General features: G+C 46.7%; 1 protein-coding gene across 10 annotated transcripts in view; it reads right to left on the bottom strand.

Moving 5' to 3' along the window:
* Nucleotides 1-21,725, bottom strand: part of LOC100406723 (myosin-9) — a 127,314-nt gene that overhangs the window by 68,829 nt on the left and 36,760 nt on the right. For 4 of the 10 annotated variants that reach the window (XM_078339264.1, XM_078339268.1, XM_078339294.1 and 1 more), the window contains one exon: nucleotides 313-21,026. The gene's annotated coding sequence lies outside the window, so the exon portion shown is untranslated. The remainder of the gene's footprint in view (nucleotides 1-312; nucleotides 21,027-21,725) is intronic. The other 6 variants (XM_078339262.1, XM_078339284.1, XM_078339270.1 and 3 more) reach the window with 3 other exon arrangements.

The raw sequence follows: 21,725 nt of genomic DNA, 5'->3' as shown, positions 1-21,725 counted from the left end.
TTTGGTTTCTGCGTTCCTAGCACCTAGCACTGAGCTTGACATAAAGCGTATCTTTTCCAAGACTCCTGAAGATATTAAAAAACATGGCTGCCGGCCTGAGATTTTCTCTGGAAAAACGGAAAAGACCCAGAGCAGATAATACTATCTTAACCAGGCACTCCTCTGAAGAAAGACAGAGCCCAGGTCCTTCCCCAAAATTGATCACCTTTCTAATCAGAGAGAGGAGAGGAGATATAATTAGAAGAGACCATTTCGACTCCAAAGCTTTCTTTAACCAAAAAAAAAAAAAAGACAAAAAACAGGCAGAAATACCCCTGATAATTCACTGGCCAGAGGAAGTAGAAGCAGCTCCTGGCATGTGCCTGGCTGATCTGGGAGCAGATACAGAGTCTAATGAGAAACTGAATTCAGTCAAAAAGGAGCGTGTGATGTTTAAGCCTCATTAGGACTGTAAACCAGCGTTCTGACAAAGAAAAAAAGAAAAAAAACTGCTATTGACTTTGACCTCCCTTCCCTACCTCCCTGTTCGTGGGATTATCGAACCAGGGTTTTTCCTATAGGCCAGAACCTTGCCAGCTCTTTTGCCCTTCACATAATGTGTTTGTCTGGTTTCTATTTCTGTAGTTTGATGAAGGATGATAGCAGGGTATTGAGTTGTTGCTTTTCATTGAGTGCAGTCACCGCCCTCACCCTGCCCACCACCCCCAGCCCCGCTCTCAAGTCATTTTCTTTGTCTGTTTTGTGCCTTGAGGTTTTTATTGTTTCTTCCCCAGAGTGGAAGAAGGCTTTGTTTCATTTTGTTTTCCAGGCGCTGGTATATGTAACCTCATGTATCCATCTTTCCTGCAAAGAATTATGGTGTTTCTAAATGGGCAACAATTGAAAGGGAAAGGCAGGGAAGGTTCAGCTATTTGCTGAGCCCCTAACTACCAGGTGCAGAACTCAGCCGGGAAGCGGGGGAAGTTTGTTTTGTTTTTCGGATTTTTTTGCATTTAATCCTCACAAGCAGCCAGAGGAGCAGGTAGCATTACATCTTATTTTACAGATGAGAAAACTGAGAACCAGAGAGGTGAAATGACCAGCTCAAGGTCACACAAGATGGCCAGTGACAAAGAAACTCTTGTCCCCTCACTCCACATCCACTGCCTTCCAGCGCCCCACCCTGCCTTTCAGAACTTTTTAGGGTGTTTTGATTTGGGGAGATACAAATCTCATAGGGAAGAGGGGACAGAAGAGCCAACCATTTTTTTCTGTCAACTGGAAGTTACGTTTCTTCATCCTGCTTTCCATTGGGAGTATAAGCTGCTGGATTTTTGTTTTGTTGAGGCATGAGGTTGTCATTGTCTTTCTTGTCCCTGCTGGCACTTGCTCAGGTATCTTCCTCTGGGTCCCTGTCCTGCTGTCAGTATTGATCCAGGCTGGGCTCCACCCAGCCATCCCATGTGATTCTTGTTGTTGAGCCACTGACATTGCCATTGTCAAGGACATGGGGAAACCCTGGCTGCTCCCACTGCTCTGGAGGCCTTGGGAATCTCCAAGAGGCTATCTTGGGCCCCTGTGGTGTAGACACAAAAAAGGCATCCCTCGCTGGGAGGGGAAACACTGCAAGAGCCACCGCCTCCAGGGCCCGTGACAAGAAGTGAGGCACAGGTCTCCACTCCTTCCAGATGCCACAGCGACCCCCTGGGCTCTGTTTCTCCCTCTTTCCTCCCTGAAGCTCCATCTGGAAAGAGGCAGGTGACAAGGATCCTCCAGAGACCCATACCAGGCTCTGCTTCACCTCCTCTCTGTCCTCAGCCCGGCCGCCTTGCCTCTCCTAGGTGGGGCTGCCACACCCATCCTGCAGATTCTGCTTCTTTTGAACCTCTAGATTTTATAGAACACAGACTTCCAGAATCACATAGGATTCAAGCTTCTGGAGTAAAAAAGATGCAACTTTTGAAACACGGAGACTTTTCTCTCTAGCCACACATTTGAAATTTAAAAATATTGAATGTTGAAATTTAAAAGCTGAGTTCTGACTCTTCTTTCTCTTTGCATTTCCACTCTAATTGTTTTATTCCTGAGGGTGAGAACGAGGGAAGATACCTGGGAGAGTGAGGAGAAGAAGAACATATGTTAGTATCTGTGGCAATGACAATATCTGGACTACATCCTTCTGTGAATGCAGGGAGATAGGTCCAAACTTTTATGCTGTGCTTCCTCTTGAAAGCTTTGCCACTTAGAAATTTCTTTCACCAGATATCCTAACTCATCTCTCTCAAGTTCAAAGATCCACAGATCTCTAGGGCAGGGGCAAAATGCCACCAGTCTCTTTGCATAACAAGAGTGACCTTTGCTCCAGTTCTCAACAAGTTCCTCATCTCCATCCGAGACCACCTCAGCCTGGACTTCATTGTCCATCTCACTATCAGCATTTTGGTCAAAGCCATTCAACAAGTCTCCAGGAAGTTCCAAACTTTCCCACATTTTCCTGTCTTCTTCTGAGCCCTCCAAACTGTTTCAACTCTGCTACCAAGTTCCAAAGTTGCTTCCACATTTTCAGGTTTCTTTAGAGCAGCACCCCACTGTCTAAGGTACCAATTCACCGTATTAGTTTGTTCTCACACTGCTGTGAAGAAATACCTGAGACTGGGTAATGTATAAAGGAAACAGATTTAATTGACTCACAATTTAGCATGGCTGGGGAGACCTCAGGAAACTTACAATCATGATGGAAGAGGAAGCAAATATGTCCTTCTTCACATGGCACCAGGAAGGAGATGTACAGAGCAAAGGGGAGAAAAAACCCTTATTAAACCATCAGACCACCGGGTATGGCAGCTCATGCCTATGATCTTAGCACTTTGGGAGGCTGAGGCAGGTGGATCACTTAAAGTCAGGAGTTCAAGACCAGCCTGGCCAGTATAGTGAAACCCTGTCTCCACTAAAAATACAAAAATTAGCCGAGTGTTGGTCAGGAAACTTATAATCATGGTGGGAGGCATCTCTTCACAGGGTGGCAGAAGAGAGAATGAGTGCCAGCAAGGGAACTTGCTGTGGAACAAGGTGTGGTGGCTCATGCCTGTAGTCCCAGCACTTTGGGAGACCAAGGCAGATGGCTCACCTGAGGTCAGGAGTTGAAGACCAGCCTGACCAACATGGTGAAACCCCATCTCTACTAAAAATACAAAAATTAGCCAGGCTTGGTGGTGTGTGCCTGTACTTTTAGCCTACTTGGGAGGCTGAGACAGGAAAATTGATTGAACCCAGGAGGCAGAGGTTGCAGTTAGCCAAGATCATGCTACTGCACTCCAGCCTGGGTGACAGCAAGACTCTGTCTCAAAAAAGAAAAAAAAAAAGGCTGGGCGCCGTGGCTCAAGCCTGTAATCCCAGCACTTTGGGAGGCTGAGGCAGGTGGATCAAGAGGTCAACATGGTGAAACCCCATCTCTACTAAAAATACAAAAAAAAATTACCTGGGCATGGTGGTGTGTGCCTGTAATCCCAGCTACTCAGGAGGCTGAGGCAGGAGAATTGCCCGAACCCAGGAGGTGGAGGTTGCGGTTAGCCGAGATCACGCCATTGCACTCCAGCCCGGGTAACAAGAACAAAACTCCGTCTCAAAAAAAAAAAAAAAAAAAATTTAGCTGAGTGCTGTGGCAGGTGCCTAAAATCTCGGCTACTGGAGAGGCTGAGGCAGGAGAATCACTGGACCCTGGGAGATGGAGGTTGCAGTGAGTCGAGAGCACACCACTGCACTCCAGCCTGGGCAGCAGAATGAGAGTCCATCTCAAAGTAAACTCGTGAGACTCATTATCTCGTGATAGTATGGGGAGAACAGCATGGGGAAACTGCTCCCATGATTCAGTTACCTCTTACCAGGGCCCTCCACAACACGTGGGGATTATGGGAACTACAATTCAGGATGAGATTTGGGTGGGGACACAGCCAAACCACTTCAATTGCTAAGACTGGAATCATGAAAAAAGGTTTTTGGGTTTTGAAGGAGCTCAGTGAATACTACTTCTCTTCCCCATCAGGTCAGGAACAAATTTAGAGACAGACACAGGAGACAGAGAGAGGGAATAAAAATGTTTGATTTATTTATTTATTTATTTTTTGAGACAGAGTTTCACTGTTGTTACCCAGACTGGAGTGCAATGGCACCATCTCAGCTCACTGCAACCTCCGCCTCCTGGGTTCAAACAATTCTCCTGCCTCAGCCTCCCGAGTAACTGGGACTACAGGCGCGCGCCACCATGCCCAGCTAATTTTTGTATTTTTAGTAGAGACAGGGTTTCACCATGTTGACCAGGAGGGTCTCGATCTCTTGACCTTGTGATCCACCCGCCTCGGCCTCCCAAAGTGCTGGGATAATAGGCGTGAGCCACCACGCCCGGCCAAAATGTTTGATTTATTACCAATAAACACTAGGTCTGAGTTTATGCAGCTAAACTGGGCATACAGCCTAGGCTGTGCTATGAATGGATGTGCTGTGATGGAAAAATGAACCTTGACTATGAACTTTCACTCTTACATTAGACAGACTCAAAGACCAAGTCATGGCATAGCTGGAAAACCACAAGCTGCCCCAAACAGAGTTACCGTATTAGTATGTTCTCACACTGCTGTGACGAAATGCCTGAGACTGGGTAATTTATAAAGGAAACAGGCTTAATTGACTCACAATTTAGCATGGTTGGGGAGACCTAACCACATGACAAAAAGCAAACCAGAAATCTCCTTCTCAGTGGTCAGGCAAATTTAAAGAAAGGGTCAGGAAGGAGTTGAGCCAAGCCATTTCCAGAAATCACTCCATCAGTCGGCTTTGGCTAAGATACGCAGCATGAATAAACAGCCCCAAATGGTCAGTGACTTACAACCAGAAAGAACAGGAACAGGTCAGGCGCGCGGTGGCTCATACCTGTAATCCCAGCACTTTGGGAAGCCAAGTGGGGGATGGATCACTTGAGACGAGGAATTCGAGACCAGCCTGACCAACATGGTGAAACCCTGTCTTTACCAAAAATACAAAAACCAGGCTGGGCACGGTGGCTCACGCCTGTAATCCCAGCACTTTGGGAGTCTTAGGCGGAGGGATCACAAGGTCAGGCGTTGGAGATCAGCCTGGCCAACATGGTGAAACCCCGTCTCTGCTAATACTACAAATATTAACCTGGCATGGTGATGGGTGACTGTAATTCCAGCGACTTGGGAGGCTGAGGCAGAAGAATCACTTGAACCTGGGAGGCGGAAGTTGCAGTGAGCCAAGACTGCACCACTGCACTCCAGCCCGGGTGACAGTGTGAGACTGTCTCAAAAAAAAAAAAAAAAAAAAATTAGTTTGTAATCCCAGCTACTCGGGAGGCTGAGGCAGGAGAATCGCTTGAACCTGTGAGGCAGAGGTTGCAGTGAGCCAAGATTGTACCATTGCACTCCAGCCTGGGTAAAAAGAACAAAACTCCATCTCAAAAAAAAAAATTAGCTGGGCATGTTGGCGTGTACCTTAATTCCAGCTACTCAGAAGGCTGAGGCAGGAGAAAAGCCTGAACTCAGGAGGTGGATGTTGCAGTAAGCCAAGACTGTACCACTGCACTCTAGCCTATGCAAGAGAGCAAGACGCTATCTCAATAAAAAGAAAAGAAAAGAAAAAAGAATGAGAACAAAGGTTCTTGTTCACCCACCCATTATTGGTTGGCTACGTACTGTCTTCACTCTGGGACCTAGGCTAATGGTCACTGCTGGTCTGTGGCAGAGGGAAGAGAAGGAGACACAATAGAAGATACAAGGGTCACGTTGGTATTCCGCTTTCGTTCTGTTGGCTAAAGCAAGTGACCCGGCCAAACCTGCCCTCAACGGGGTGGGGACAGTTTATCCTCCGAAGAGTTTCACTCTTGTTGCCCAGGCTGGAGTGCAATAACACAATCTCGGCTCACTGCAACCTCTGCCTTTCATGTTCAAGCAATTCTCCTGCTCAGCCTCCCAGGTAGCTGGGATTACAGGCATGTGCCACCACAGCTGGTTAATTTTATTTTGAGACGGAGTTTCGCTCTTGTTACCCAGGCTGGAGTGCAATGGCGCGATCTCGGCTCACTGCAACCTCCGCCTCCTGGGTTCAAGCAATTCTCTTGCCTCACCCTCCCAAGTAGCTAGGACTACAGGTGTGTGCCACCATGCCCAGCTAATTTTTTTGTATTTTTAGTAGAGACGGGGTTTCACTATGTTGACCAGGAGGGTCTCGATCTCTTGACCTTGTGATCCACCTGCCTCGGCCTCCCAAAGTGCTGGGATTATAGGCGTGAGCCACCACACCCAGTCTAATTTTTTGTATTTTTAGTAAAGATGTGTTTTCACCATGTTGGCCAGGTTGGTCTTGAACTCCTGACCTCAAGTGATTCACCCATCTTGGCCTCCCAAAGTGCTGGGATTATAACCAAGGAGAAAAAGAAGTGGCATATACATTTCTCAGCCTCCACATCTGTTGGTAAGACAAATTTTTTTTTTTTTTTTTGAGACAGAGTTTTATTCTGTTGCCCAGGCTGGAGTACAGTGGTGCAATCTTGGCTCACTGCAACCTCTGCCTCCTGGGTTCAAGCAATTCTCCTGCCTCAGCCTCTGAGCAGATGGGACTGCAGGCATGCACCACCACACCTGGCTATTTTTTTTTTTTTTTGTATTTTTAGTATAGAAACAGGGTTTCACCACATCGGTCAGGCTGGTCTTGAACTCCTGACCTCAGACGATCGCCTGCCTCAGCCTCCCAAAGTACTCATAGGCATGAACCACCACACCTGGTGGTAGGACAGTTTTGAGAGACACAGCCTCTCAGAGGACTCAGTGGGAATGAGTGCTGTTTGTCCACAATGGTAACTTGACCATTAATGCCCCTTTTCCTCTCTTTTCTTCTCTTTCTTCTTTCCCCACTGCCTCACTGAGTAACCTGGGATCACCTCCCAAATAGCCACTGCACCCAAATCCCTGGGTGCCTCTGTTTTGAAGGAACCCAGCTAAAACAGGAATGGAAGTTTCTCCTCTCAAAGTCCTATTTCCTGAGCAATGGATTTAAAAAAAAACCTGTGGGGTGTATACACAATGGAATACTATTCAGCCTTTAAAAAAAAAGGAAATCCTGTCATGAATGAGCATTACACTAAATAGAATAAGCCAGGCACAGGAAGACAGGCACCGCCTGATCTCGCTTTATATGGAATCTAAAAAAGTTGAATTCAGAGAAGCAGAGTGAAGAATGGTGGTTTCCAGAGACTGGTGGGGGAGAGGGGAATGGGAGCTGCTAGTCAAAGGGTAGAAAGTTTCTGTTAGGCAGGAGGAATAAGTTCTGAAGAGGTATTGCTCAACATGGTGACTACAGTTATGTTAATGGTTTTGTTTTGTTTTTGAGACGGAGTCTCACTCTGTCACCCAGGCTGGAGTGCAGTGGCGCAATCTCAGCTCACTGTAACCTCCACCTCCTGGGTTCAAGCCATTCTCCTGCCTCAGCCTCCTGAGTAGCTGGGATTACAAGGCGCATGCCACCACACCCAGCAAATTTTTGTATTTTTAGTAGAGATGGGGTTTCACCATGTTGGCTGGGCTACTCTTGAACTCCCAACCTCAAGTGATCCACCCACCTTGGCCTCCCAAAGTGATGGGATTCCAGGCATGAGCCACCACACCTGGCCACTAATGCATTATGTACTTAGAATTATATACTTGAAGAGTAGATTTAAAATGTTCACACCACAATAAATGATAAGTATATGAGGTGATGAGTGTATAATGTGTTTAATTATTCCACAATGTATACATATATGAAAAGATCACATTGTATATCATAAATATATTAAAAAACTGACAAACTTTTATTTGTCATTTAAAAAATAAATAAATAATTTTTTAAAGACTTATTTTTCTTTTTAAAAAACCTTTTCAGTTCAGAGGTACATGTGCAGGTTTGTATATATAGTAAACTTGTGTCATGGGGGTTTGCTCTACAGAGTCTTTCACCACCCAGGTATTAAGCCTAGTACTGGTCAGTGACTCTTCCTGGTCCTCTCACTCCTGCCACTCTCTACCCTCCAATAAGCTTCAGTGTCTGTTGTTCCCCTCTATGTGCCCAGGTGTTCTCATCACTTAGCTCCAACTTATAAGTGAAAACGTGTGGTATTTGGTTTTCTGTTTCTGTGTTAGTTTGCTAAGGATAATGGCCTCCAGCTCCATCCATGTTCCTGCAAAGGACATAATCTCACTTTTTTATGCCTGCATACTATTCCACGGTGTATATGTACCACATTTTCTCTATCCAATCTACCACTGATGGGCATTTAGGTTGATTCCATATCTTTGCTATTGTGACTAGGGCTGCAATGAACATACACATGCCTGATTCTTTATGATAGAACGATGTCTGTTTCTTTGGGTATATATCCAGTAATGGGATTGTAGGGTTGAATGGTATTTCTGTTTTTAGGCCTTTGAAGAATCACCACATTGTTTCCACAATGGTTGAATGAATTTACACTCCCACAGTGTATGAGTATTCTTTTTCCTCTGAAGCTTTGCCAGCATCTGTTATTTTTTGACTTTTTAGTATTAGTCATTCTGCCTGGTGTGAGATGGTATCTCTGCATTTCTCTAATGATCGGTGATGTTGAGCTTTTCTCATAAGCTTGCTGGCTGCATGTATGTCTTTTCCTTTTTCTTTCTTTCTTTCTTTCTTTCTGGTTTTTTTTTTTTTTTGAGGTGGAGTTTCACTCTTGTTACCCAGGCTGGAGTTTAGTGATTCAATCTTGGCTCACTGCAACCTCTGCCTCCCAGGTTCAAGTGATTCTCCTGCCCCAACCTCCGAAGTAGTTGGGATTACAGGTGCACATCACCACACCTGGCTAATTTTTGTATTTTTCATAGAGATAGGGTCTCACCATGTTGGCCAGGCTGGTCTCGAACTCCTGACCTCAGGTGATCCACGTCTCAGCCTACCAAAGTGCTGAGATTACATGCATGAGCCACCGTGCCCCACATTTTTTTTTTTTGAGACTGAGTCTTGCTTTGTTGTCTAGGCTGGAGTGCAGTGGCAGGATCTCGGCTCACTGTAACCTCTGTCTCCCGGGTTCAAACAATTCTCCTGCTTCAGCCTCCTGAGTAGCTTGGACTACAGGTGCATGCCATCATGCCCAGCTAATTTTTTGGCATCATTGGTTGAGATGGGTTTTCACATGTTGGCCAGGCTGGTTTTGAACTCCTGGCCTCAAGCGATCCACCACCTCAGCTTCCCAAAGGGCTGGGATTACAGTTTTGAGCCACTGCTCCTAGCTCATGTATGCCTTGTTTTGAAAAGTGTCTGTTTATGTCCCTTTGCCCGCCTTTTAATGGGATTTTTTTTTCTTGTAAATTCATTTAAGTTCCTTTTGGATGCCAGATACTAGACCTTTGTCAGATGGATAGACTGCAAGAAATTTTCTCCCGTTCTGTAGGTTGTCTGTTTACTCTGTTGAGCAATTATTCTTCTGCCTACTCATCCTTACGGCACAAAATAGGCAGTGTGAGTGCCAGTTACTCTTAAGCATAACATTGATATCTCTGGCCACTGAGCCTCTGACACCCAGTGCTGGCTCCACCCACGCTCATGGAGAGGCTTCTGGCTTCTCGTCAACACCTTGGCTTTGTGGCCATCGTAGCTAGTGACAGCCACTCTCCATCTTGGATGTCTTGGGAGCCCTTTCTTCCTAGCCTGTAATTTAGAAAGTTCTCAACTGTCCCTTGGTATCCATCAGCATGCTTCATGCATAGTTCACTCACATTCAACAAACGCTGAGTGGCTCCTATTGGCAGGAATGTTCCAGGGACTGAGAATGTGACCGTGAAGATGACAGACAGATCCCTAGTCTCCTAAAATGTATATTCTAGGGAGGAAAGAGGAAAAATGAACAACAGAAATGTTAGATAAGCCAGGCGCGGTGGCTCAGGCCTGTAATCCCAGCACTTTGGAAGGCTGAGGCAGGGGAATTGCTTACCCAGGAGTTCGAGACCAGCCTGGGCAACATAGTGAAACCCCATCTCCACAAAAAATACGAAATAGTCAGGCGTGGTGGCATGTGCCTGTAGCCCCAGCTACTTGGGAGGCCAACAAGGGAGGGTTGCTCTAGCCCAGGGGGGTCAAAGCTACACTGAGCCATGTTTGCACCACTGCACTCCAGCCCGAGGGACAAAGCAAGACCCTGTCTCAAAAAATAAAAATAAAATAATTAGTTGGGCGCAGTGGCTCACACCTGTAATCTCAGCACTTTGGGAGGCCGAGGTGGGCAGATCATTTGGGGTCAGGAGTTTAAGACCAGCCTAGTCAATGTGGTGAAACCCTACCTCTAATAAAAATACAAAAATTAGCTGGGTATAGTTGCACACACCTGTAGTCCCAGTGACTTGGGAGGCTGAAGCATGAGAATTGCTTGAACCTGGGAGACGGAGGTTGCAGTGAGCCAAGATTGCGTCCACTCCAGCTTGGGTGACAGAGTGAGACTCCATCTCAAAAATTAATTAATTAATTAAATTTAATAATAATTTTTTAGAAGACCCTACTGTGGCACTGTAGTATGCCTTACAATCATTGCACTGGAATTCTACACTCTATTTTTGCTCCCTGCCTCCCTCCTAGACTGGGGGCCCTGTGCTGGCTGGAATCTCTCTCTCCCTCATTCTCTCCATCCCCATCTCACCACCCCCACTTTAAGAATGGAATGTTTGGGACATACAGTAAGTGTGTCATGGGACCCCCCACCCTCCTCCTTGCCCGCTTAGAACTTTTCAATAGTTCCAGTGAAGTACTAAACACAGCTTTACTTTTTTTTTCTTTTTTGATACAGAGTCTCCCTCCGTCACCCAAGCGAGAGTACAATGGCGCAATCTTGGCTCACTGCAACCTTCACCTCCAGGGTTCAAGTGATTCTCCCTGCCTCAGCCTCCAGAGTAGCTGGGATTACAGGCGCCAGCCACCACACCCAGCTAAGTTTTGTATTTTTAGTGGAGAGGGGTTTTCACCATGTTGGCCAGGCTGGTCTCAAACTTCTGACCTCAAGTGATCTGCCCTCCTTGGCCTCCCAAAGTGCTGGGGTTGCAGGTGTGAGCCGTGGCGCCCGGCCACATCCTTATTTATTAACATGTATAGCCTGCCTTTCAACTGAACACCAAGGGTGGCAAATTCAGATGCCTACAGGGGCCAGGCAGGGAAAGTGCATGATTGTGAAAATAGATAAATTGACTCTCCCACAGTGTATAAGTATTCCTTTTTCTCTGCAGCCTCGCCAGCATCTGTTATTTTTTGACTTTTTAACATTAGCCATTCTGGCGTGTGTGAGATGGTATCTCATTGCGGGTTTGATTTGCATTTCTCTAATGATCAGTGGTACTGAGCTTTGTTCCTGTGCTTGCTGGCTGCATGTATGTACACTGGGAGGCAAAGGCCGCAGTGAGGCGAGATCGCGCCATTGCACTCCAGCCTGGGCAACAGAAGGGGACTCCGTCTCAAACAAACAAAACAAAAAAGAATATCTGTTAAATGAATGAATAAACCAAACAAATGAGTGTGAATCAGATCAGCTTTTCTCGCTGGAGTCCATCTACGACTTAGTGTCTTCATTTGGCTTAGCCAAGATCAGACCAGATGAAATGGAAGGTAGGCTTAGTTTTCTTTTTCATATCAGGTGATAGGGTTGTTGCCTCACTACCCTAAATGACTCCAGTGGCCCTGGGGCTTTCTGGGAAGGAGCTCAAATGTCTCTGAAACAGGCTAACTCCCACAGGTGGCTCAGCTGGGTTCATACACGAATCAGACAGAGGACTCACCACTAAGCACTTAGACTCCAGATATGTTGCACTGACATTAATATTTGTTGAATGAATGACAGCTGAGAGTACTACTACTGTTATCAGTGGTCATTCATTCAACAAATATTTTCTTTTTCTTTTTCTGTTTGCTTTGAGACGGAGTCTCCCTCTGTTGCCCAGGCTGGAGTGCAATGGCACGATCTCGGCTCACTGCAGCCCACCCGGTGTACTAGACTAGACATTACTTGTGCAACCCCAGTTAGCAGAGGAGGAAACTGATTGGGAAAGTGACCTACCCAAGGACTCCTATTCTGGGAGGCCATCTCTCTTCCATCCACTGCTTTCTTTGGCTCTGCTCAGATGGGAGCCATATGTACTCATCTTTCACCATTTCCAAGGCAGTGACTATTCGAAGGAACGCCCAAGTATGTTATAAGCCTCCAGACCCGTTGACAGCGTGGGCTGGCTATAGTCCTTGGATTAACACCAGGACTGCTACCCTGAAAGGGCTTCTCTAGAAACAGAGAATTGGATTGAATACAAATATTCTACTACCAGAATCCCAGCAAAGGAATCTGGGGGATGTGAGTCAAGGAGAGGAATTGGCTCTGTCCTATTTTTGTATCACCAATAGCACCTAGCAACAGGCTTTCTGTGTAATAGACACCAAGTGCGTGTGCGTTGAGCAGTGCCTACTACGTGCTGGGTATTGTTCTAAATAATGTTTCTCAGTATTATCCGGGTGCCCCTGGGCCCTTTCAGGGGAGCCTCAAAAAAAAAAAAAAAGCTGTTATTTACTTTTTTCACTGTCATTCTCTCCTGGGTGTACAATGGAGCTTTCCAAAGGTGACTCGATGTTCAAGAGCTTATAGAACCTGCGCCTGGCCAGGTGTGGTGGCTCACACCTGTAATCCCAGCACTTTACGAGGCTGAGGCGGTGGTTCACCTGAGTTTATAAGTTCAAGATCAGCCTGACCAACACGGTGAAACCCTGTCTCTACTAAAAATACAAAAATTAGCTGGGCGTGGTGGCGTGTGCCTGCAGTCCCAGCTACTTGGGAGGCTGAGGCAGGAGAGTTGCTTGAACCCAGGAGGCAGAAGAGTTGCTTGAACCCAGGAGGCAGAAGTTGCAGGTCATTCTGTTTATTTTAAATTTTTCTCTGTTTTAATTTCAAATATGGTAAATATCAACAGGTACAACCCATTATAACAAGTTAATTTGAAGTCTTCAATAATATTTAATAGCATAACATTTTTAAACCAAAAATGTTGAGAGGGCACTATTCTAGGGGATAGAAGCAGTTAAAAAGAACTATTTTTAAAAAAGAAGAGTTAGAGCAGAGTAAGAGGAATTGAAGGGGCTTGGGATAGGTGTGAGTGAGGCGGGAGGAGTAGCTAGTATTAGGAGTAGCTAGCATTAAACAGAGTGATAAGAGAAATAAACCTATAAATCAAATATCTGGCCCAGCGTGGTGGCTCCCACCTGTAATCCCTGCACTTTAGGAGGCCGAGGTGGGCAGATCACCTGAGGTCTGGAGTTTGAGACCAGCTTGGCCAATACAGTGAAACCCTGTCTCTACTAAAAATATGAAAATTAGACAGGCATGGTGGTGCATGCCTGTAATCCCAGCTACTTGGGAGGCTGAGTCAGGAGAATCGCTTGAACCTGGGAGGCGGAGGTTGCAGTGAGCCAAGGTCATGCCACTGCACTCCAGCGTGGGCAACAAGAGCCAAACTCTGTCGCAAAAAAGAAAAAAAAAAAAAATCTCTGAATTGTCACTTAAAATCCCCTCACTTATCCTAAATTTAAAGGTTTTTATTGTGAATTGAGTCTTCAATGTATAAGAATCGATAGACCGTCTGGGTGCAGTGGCTCACGCCTGTAATCCCAGCACTTTGGGAGGCCAAGGCCAGTGGATCACGAGGTCAAGAGATTGAGACCATCCTGGTCAACATGGTGAAACCCCGTCTCTAGTAAAAATACAAAAGATTAGCTGGGCATGGTGGCGCGTGCCTGTAATCCCAGCTACTCAGGAGGCTGAGGCAGGAGAATTGCCTGAACCCAGGAGGTGGAGGTTGCAGTGAGCCGAGATCGTGCCATTGCACTCCAGCCTGAGTAACAAGAGCGAAACTCCGTCTCAAAAAAAAGAAAAAAAAAAAAAAAAAAAAAAGAATCGATAGACCAGGAATTTGAGACCAGCCTGGGCAACAAAGCAAGACCCCATTTCTACAAATTAAAACATAAATAAATAAGAAATAAAAGGGGTGTGGTGGCTCATGCCTGTAATTCTAGTATTTGGGGATGCTAAGGCAGGCAGATCACCTGAGGTCAGGAGTTCGAGACCAGCCTGGGGAACATAAGGGGCACCCCCCCTTTCTCTCTCTCTCTCTCTCTCTTTGAGATGGAGTTTCACTCTTGTTGCCTAAGCTGGAGTACAACGGCGGGATCTCAGCTCACCACAACCTCTACCTCCTGGGTTCAAGCGATTCTCCTCCCTCAGCCTTCCAAGTAGCTGGGATTACAGGCATGTGCCACCACACCCGGCTAATTTTGTATTTTTAGTAGAGATGGGGTTTCTCCATGTTGGTCAGGCTGGTCTTGAACTCCCGACCTCAGGTGATCCGCCCACCTCGGCCTCCCAAACTGCTGGGATTACAGGCATGAGCCACTATGCCTAGACTTTTTTTTGTTTTTTGTTTTTTTTCTGAGACAGAGTCTCGCTCTGTCACCCAGGCGGGAGTGCAGTGGTGCCATCTCCCTTACAACTGCTGCTTCCAGGGCTCAAGCGATTCTCCAGCCTCAGGCTCCTGGAGACCCTGTCTCTATACAAAAATAAAAATATTTCCAGCACTTAAAAATTCTACTATGAGCCCTCCAAGATAGCATCACTTTCTGTTTCCCGAAGGGTAACCACATTCAGGTTTCAAAAATTAATTCACTGGCTGGGCACAGTGGCTCATGCCTGTAATCCCAGCACGCTGGGAAGCCAAGGCAGGCAGATCACCTGAGGTCAGGAGTTCAAGACCAGCCTGGACAACATGATGAAACCCTATCTCTACTAAAAATACAAAAATTAGCTTGGCATGATGGTGACTGCCTGTAATCCCAGCTACTTGGGAGGCTGAGGCAGGAAAATCAAGGGAATCCAGGAGGCGGAGATTGCAGTGAGCTGATATCGTGCCATTGTACCTCCAGCCTGGGCGACAAGGGGGAAACTTGGTTTCAAAAACAAAAAACAAACATAAAAAAATTATCCAGGTGTGGTGGCGGGTACTGTAGTCCCAGCTACTAGGAAGGTTGAGGCAGGAGAACTGTGTGAACCTGGGAGGCAGAGGTTTCAGTGAACCAAGATTGTGCCACGGCACTCCAGCTCTGTCTCAGAAAAAAAAAAGCTAATTTATATTATTATAAAGAAAGAGTCTTGCTATATTGCCCAGGCTGGTCTTGAACTCCTGGCCTCAAGTTATCCTCCCATCTCAGTCTCTCAGAGTTCTGGTATTACAGGTGTGAGTCACTGCACAGGCCCCTTTTTTTAAGTTAAACATTCCCTTGCACTCCTGGGCAATTTTACCATCTATATGTGTATCCATATCTCGTTTAGTTTTCAAAAATCAAGAAGCGGCCAGGCGCGGTGGCTCACGCCTGTAATCCCAGCACTTTGGGAGGCTGAGGCGGGTGGATCACGAGGTCAAGAGATTGAGACCATCCTGGTCAACATGGTGAAACCCCGTTTGTACTAAAGATACAAAAAAATTAGCTGGGCACGGTGGTGCGTGCCTGTAATCCCAGCTACTCAGGAGGCTGAGGCAGGAGAATTGCCTGAACCCAGGAGGCGGAGGTTGCGGTGAGCTGAGATCGCACCATTGCACTCCAGCCTGGGTAACAAGAGCCAAACTCCATCTCAAAAAAAAGAAAAAAACCAAGAAGCAAGCTCAAACGGTAGTAAGGAAAAGGCGATATTGCTAGTACTAGATGAGGTTTCCCAGGAAAAAAAAAAACAAGCAGAAAGTGTGGATCATGGTCTGCCTCCAGCTGTCTGCAAGAGGGGCTTCCAGGGAAGTCTGTGCATATGGGGGCATCTGAAAGTGCTGCAGGGTGAGCCCTGAACTGCAGTGTGGCAGAGAAACACTGAAGGGGAGGAGTCTGCTCCATTTCTGGTTGGTTTGTCTTGGCCTGTCTTCAGGTCTCTGGAGCGGGCCAAAGCTGAAGACTGACACAGAGCTGAAATGCCTGCAGGGAGAACGGAAACTACCAGCACCTGGTCCAGGCAAGTCAGACCTGGACATAGTTAGAACGCCACATCTCTGAGCATTTTCTTTTCTTTGCTTTTTTCTTTCTTTTTTTTTTTAGATGGAGTTTCGCTCTTGTTGCCCAGGCTGGAGTGCAGTGGCACAATGTCGGCTCACTGCAACCGCCGCCTCCTGGGTTCAAGCCATTCGCCTGCCTCAGCCTCCCGAGCAGCTGGGATTACAAGGCACCCACCACCACGCCCAGCTAATTTTGTATTTTTGGTAGATATAGGGTTTCTCCATGTTGGTCAGGCTGGAACTCCCGACTTCAGGTGATCCGCCCGCCTCGGCTTCCCAAAGTCCTGGGATTACAGGTGTGAGCCCCCGCGCACGGCCATCTCTGAGCATTTTCTTCCTCAAACTCGAGCTAGGATCTTGGTGGTAACACCCAAACATGTCTGCCTATCTGCTGAGTCATAGGACTTCCTGGGGACTGGTTGGACTGGTTGCCCTCCCTCCACACTGTCTGGGGTATGACTGTCACTCTGTCAGGTAATAGATCTCTGGCTTACTGGACCCACACCTTCCCATTCCCTAACCTGTACTCTTCGTTTCAATGGAGCGTCTCCTCCTATAGCTTGCTGACAAAGCCTGCGTGGGAAGGTATTTTGAGATCGTAGATGTTTGGAAGTTTTTATGTCTAAACATTTTCAAATATTCATGCCTGGTTAATACGTGCACTGAGAATAGAGTTTTACCTTATAGATTACAGATCATTTTCATTCCGACCTTAGACATCACTGGGTCATCGTCTGGCCCTCAGTGTTGCTATGAGAAGGCTGAAGCTATTCTGGTTCTGTTTTTTCTTCTTTAGAAGTTTATAGAATCTTCCTTTTTCCCCTGAGCATTCTGAAATTTTAGTGACGTACCTTAACATGGGTCTATTTTCATCCATCTTCCTTGGTACTTGTGAGGCTCCTTCGGTGTGGAAATTTGCATTCTGCAGAATTTCTTAAATTGAGCATTAATACTTTCCTCCCTGGGGCTCATGCCTGTAATCCCAGCACTTTGGGAGGCCAAGGTGGGTGGATCCCGAGGTCAAGAGATCGAGACCATCCTGGTCAACATGGTGAAACCCCGTCTCTACTAAAAATACAAAAAGTTAGCTGGGCATGGTGGTGTGTGCCTGTAATCCCAGCTACTCAGGAGGCTGAGGCAGGAGAATTGCCTGAACCCAGGCGGCGGAGGTTGCGGTGAGCCGAGATCGCGCCATTGCACTCCAGCCTGGGTAACAAGAGTGAAACTCCGTCTCAAAAAAAAAAAAAAATTATTATTACTATTTTAGAGACAGGGCTTTTTTATGTTGCCCAAGCTGGTCTTGAACTCCTAAGCTCAAGTGACCCTCTCATCTCGGCCTCCCAAAGTGCTAAGATTATAGGTGCAAGCCAACATACCTGGCCCTTGCTCTAATTTTTTTAATCATTCCTCAACTTGATCTTCCAATTCTGTTACTGAGTTTTAAAAATTTCAATGATCCTGTCTTTGATTTCTAAAGCCCTTTCTAAACCTTCGAATGTTATCTAATGGAGCCCTGTTTTTGTTCCAGTTTTGGGATGCAGTAATGTGTTATCTCTCTGAAGACAAAATGTTTTTTTTTTAACTCCGGGCATGGTGTTTGGTGTCTGTTTCTTTCTTTCCTTTTTTCTTTTTTTTTTGAGGTGGAGTTTCGCTGTGTTGCCCAGGCTGGAGTGCAGTGGTGCAATCTTGGCTCACTGCAACCTCCACCTCCCAGGTTCAAGTGATCCTCCTATCTCAGCCTCCCAAGTAGCTGGGATTATAGGCACACACCACCAAGCCCGGCTAAATTTTGTATGTTTAGTAGAGATGGGTTTCACCATGTTGGCCAGGCTGGTCTCAAACTTCTGACCTCAGGTGATCCACACGCCTCAAGCCTCCCAAAGTGCTGGGATTATAGATGTGAGCCACCGTGCCCGGTCCATGGTGTCTGTTTCTTCCTGGTTGCTTTGATCCTGTCTGATCCTGTCTGTTTTGGTCTCTCTTCCATGTTCAAGGTTTTCCTTGAATGTGAGGTATTTCTTAGCTCTCTTCTCGATGAAAAGCTGAGTTGGAAGCTTGAGCACCAGGCACCATCCACTGAAACTTCACAGCAGGGTGGTCCGGGTGGCCATTTGCTGGAAAACCCAGTCCAGTGTTCTTGCTTTCCCTTTAAGCCAGTCATCTTCCAGTCCTCTTTCTGGGGCGGGGGGAGTGGTGGTAAGAGTTCGATTGTCAGGGTCCCAGGAAACAAGCAGAGTGGCAGACCTGGAAGGCCACATTCGCTATTAAGATACATTTGACTACTTTTTTTTTTTTGAGACGGAATCTTGCTCTGTCACCGGGGGAGTACAGTGGCACAATCTCAGCACACTGTAACCTCCAGCTCCTGGGTTCAAGCAATTCTCCTGCCACAGCCTCCCGAGTAGCTGGGACAACAGGTGCAGCCACCATACCTGGCTAATTTTTGTATTTTTAGTAGAGACCAGGTTTCACCATGTTGCCCAGCATGGTCTCTATCTCTTGACCTCGTGATCTGCCTGCCTCGGCCTCCCAAAGTGCTGGGATTACAGGTGTGAGCCATTGTGCCTGGCCAGTCTCGTTCTGTTGCCCAGACTGGAGTGCAGGCACCATCTCAGCTCACTGCAACCTCTGCCTCCCAGGTTCAAGGGATATTTCTGTCTCAGCCTCCCGAGTAGCTGGGATTACAGGAGTGTGCCACCACCATCCAGCTAATTTTTGTATTTTTAGTAGAGTTGGGGTTTTACCATGTTAGCCAGGCTGGTCTCGAACTTCTGACCTCAAGTGATCTGCCCGCCTCGGTCTCCCAAAGTGCTGGGATTACAGTTGTGAGCCACCATGCTTGGCCCATTTGACTTCTTTATCCCTGGTTTTTCTGAGCAGTACTCATGTCCTCAATATGCCTGGCGTCCCCTGATTCAGAACAGCTCTGTTTTACCCTCTTCTGAGAATAAAATTCCAGACTTCCACTGTGGGGGCGTGGGAGGTTGTGCGGTGGGAGGGGATCTAGGGATCTAAGAGCTTCCTAAATAGCTCCCCTGACCAGTTTTTCTTATTTTAGCACCATCCCCACCCCCTTCACTCACAGAGGGACCCGGCCCTGCCAGCCCTCTGTCTTTGCCAGAGTCTGCCGTGTCAATCGTATACATGCTTAGCCTTCCCACGGCTGCCTGGGACTTGCTTGTCAGGCTTTCCCAGGCCTGACAACCAGTGACCCCTGTCCCTCTCCTCTTGTGGCCGTGCTTTCCCATCCTGCTTTTCTCAACATTGTGGGTTTATGTCTTTTTAAAAAAGAATTCCTCTTCCAGAAGTTCTAATGGGGTTTCAGGAGGCAGCAAAGTTAGATGCATATGTGCAGTCTGTCATAACCCGAACTCTACCCTGCAATCCTGAGATCCAGTCTGCTCCTGAAAATTTGCTGTGGGACTTTCCCATACAGTTATGGGAATTCATAAGCTCAACTTATGCCACAGACTTTGCGGCATGTGACCACACAGCAGGCACTCTGCTGGAATCTGGGATACAGATGTGTTTAGGGCATGCTACCCTCCTAGCAGATATCAGCTAAGGAGAAGAGGTGAGCATATTCAAGGGAATAGAACACAAGCCCAGAATTCCTCACCCAAATCCTTGGGAGTCATATAGGTTTAGATTCCAGAATTTGTCAGATTTTAGAAAGGTAATATGGGGCCTCCATGTATCATGAGTCTCATGGCACTCTAAGGAGGCCAAAGCAACACATTGATATCAAACACAATATTGCTGCAGTGAAATGTGTGGATATTCACAATAAATTAGATTTTTTTTTTTTTTTTTTGAGACAGAGTCTTACTCTGTCGCCCAGGTTGGAGTGCAATGGCATGATCTTGGCTCACTGCAACCTCCGCCTCCCGGGTTCAAGCGATTCTCCTGCCTCAGCCTCCTGAGTAGCTGGGATTACAAGTGCGTGCCACCGGGCTTGGCTAATTTTTGTATTTTTAGTAGAAATGGGGTTTCACCATCTTGGCCAGGCTAATCTTGAACTCCTGACCTTGTGATACACCGCCTCCACTTCCCAAAGTGCTGAGATTACAGGCATAAGCCACCCCGCCCAGCCTAAATAAGATTTTTTTTAGAAAAGATGATCAATGACCTCACATCCATTTAGGACAAGCTTGAAAACTGAATATGTTAATAAATGAGGTCCAGTTTTCAGTTTGGGGATTTCTGAGTTGTTGATAAGGCCCTATGAACTGGAATGTCTTAGTCTGTCTGGCTGCTATCACAAAATTCCTTAGACTGCATAATTAATAAATAATAGAAACTCATTCCTCATAGTTCTGTAGGCCGGGAAGTCCAGGATGGAGGCCCTGGCAGTTCTGGTGTCTGGTAAGGGCTTGTTCCCTGCTCCATAGATGGTACCTTGTGGGTACATCCTCACATGGGGAAAGGGGAAGACAGCTTTCTGGAAATAAATTTTAAAAACATTTAGGCTATGGCCAGGCGTGGTGGCTCATGCCTATAATCCCAGCACTTTGGGAGGATGAGGCGGGTGGATCACGAGGTCAAAAGATCGAGACCATCCTGGTCAACATGGTGAAACCCGTCTCTACCAAAAATACAAAAATTAGCTGGGCATGGTGGCACGTGCCTGTAATCCCAGCTACTCGGGAGAGTGAGGCAGGAGAATTGCTTGAACCCAGAAGGCGGAGGTTGCGGTGAGCTGAGATCGTGCCATTGCACTCCAGCCTGGGCAACAAGACTGAAACTCTGTCTCAAAATAAAAAGAGGAAGGAAGGAAGAAAAGGAAGGAAGGAAGGAAGGAAGGAAGGAAAGAAGGAGGAAGGAAGGAAGGAAGGGAAGAAAGAGGTTCAATGACTTACAGTTCCACTGGCTGGGGAAGCTTCACAATCATGGCGGAAGGCAAGGAGAAGCAAGTCAGTGCTTACATGGATGGCAGCAGGCAAAAGAAAAAACAAAAAAAACAACAGGTTATGCAGAGAAACTCCTGTTTTTTAAAACAATCACATCACTTCAGACCCATTCACTGTCACAGGAACAGCACAGGAAAGGCCCACCCCCGTGATTCAATCATCTCTCACTGGGTTCCTCCCACAACACATGGCAATTATGGGAGCTACAAGATGAGATTTGGGTGGGCACACAGAGCCAAACCATATCACCCAGAGGTTGGAAGCATGAAAGAATGTCACTTCTTGCTGGGTGTGGTGGCTCAGGCCTGTAATCCTAGCACTTTGGGAGGGTGAGGCAGGCAGATTACCTGAGGTCGGAGTATAAGACCAGCCTGACCAACATTTTTAGTCTCTACTAAAAATACAAAAAAATTAGCTGGGTGGTGGCGCATGCCGGTAATCCCAGCTACTCGGGACGCTGAGGCAGGAGAATCACTTGAACCTGGGAAGCAGAGGTTGCGGTGAGCTGAGATTGCACCATTGCACTCCAGCCTGAGCAACAGGAGTGAAACTCCATCTCAAAATAAATAAATAAATAAAAATTTAAAAAGAATGTCACTTCTCGAGCAACTAGGCAGCTTGGTTCCGGTTCGAGAGCCACGTCTCTTTCTCTGCAGAATGAGTCTGTTCTTCCCAGCTGAAGCATGGGCTGCAGTAGAGATGGAATGGT

Source organism: Callithrix jacchus, chromosome 1 (assembly GCF_049354715.1).
Source record: "Callithrix jacchus isolate 240 chromosome 1, calJac240_pri, whole genome shotgun sequence".
Classification (NCBI taxonomy): domain Eukaryota; kingdom Metazoa; phylum Chordata; class Mammalia; order Primates; family Cebidae; genus Callithrix; species Callithrix jacchus.
Note: the sequence above shows the minus strand (reverse complement) of the source record. Positions and strands in the feature narration are given on the sequence as shown.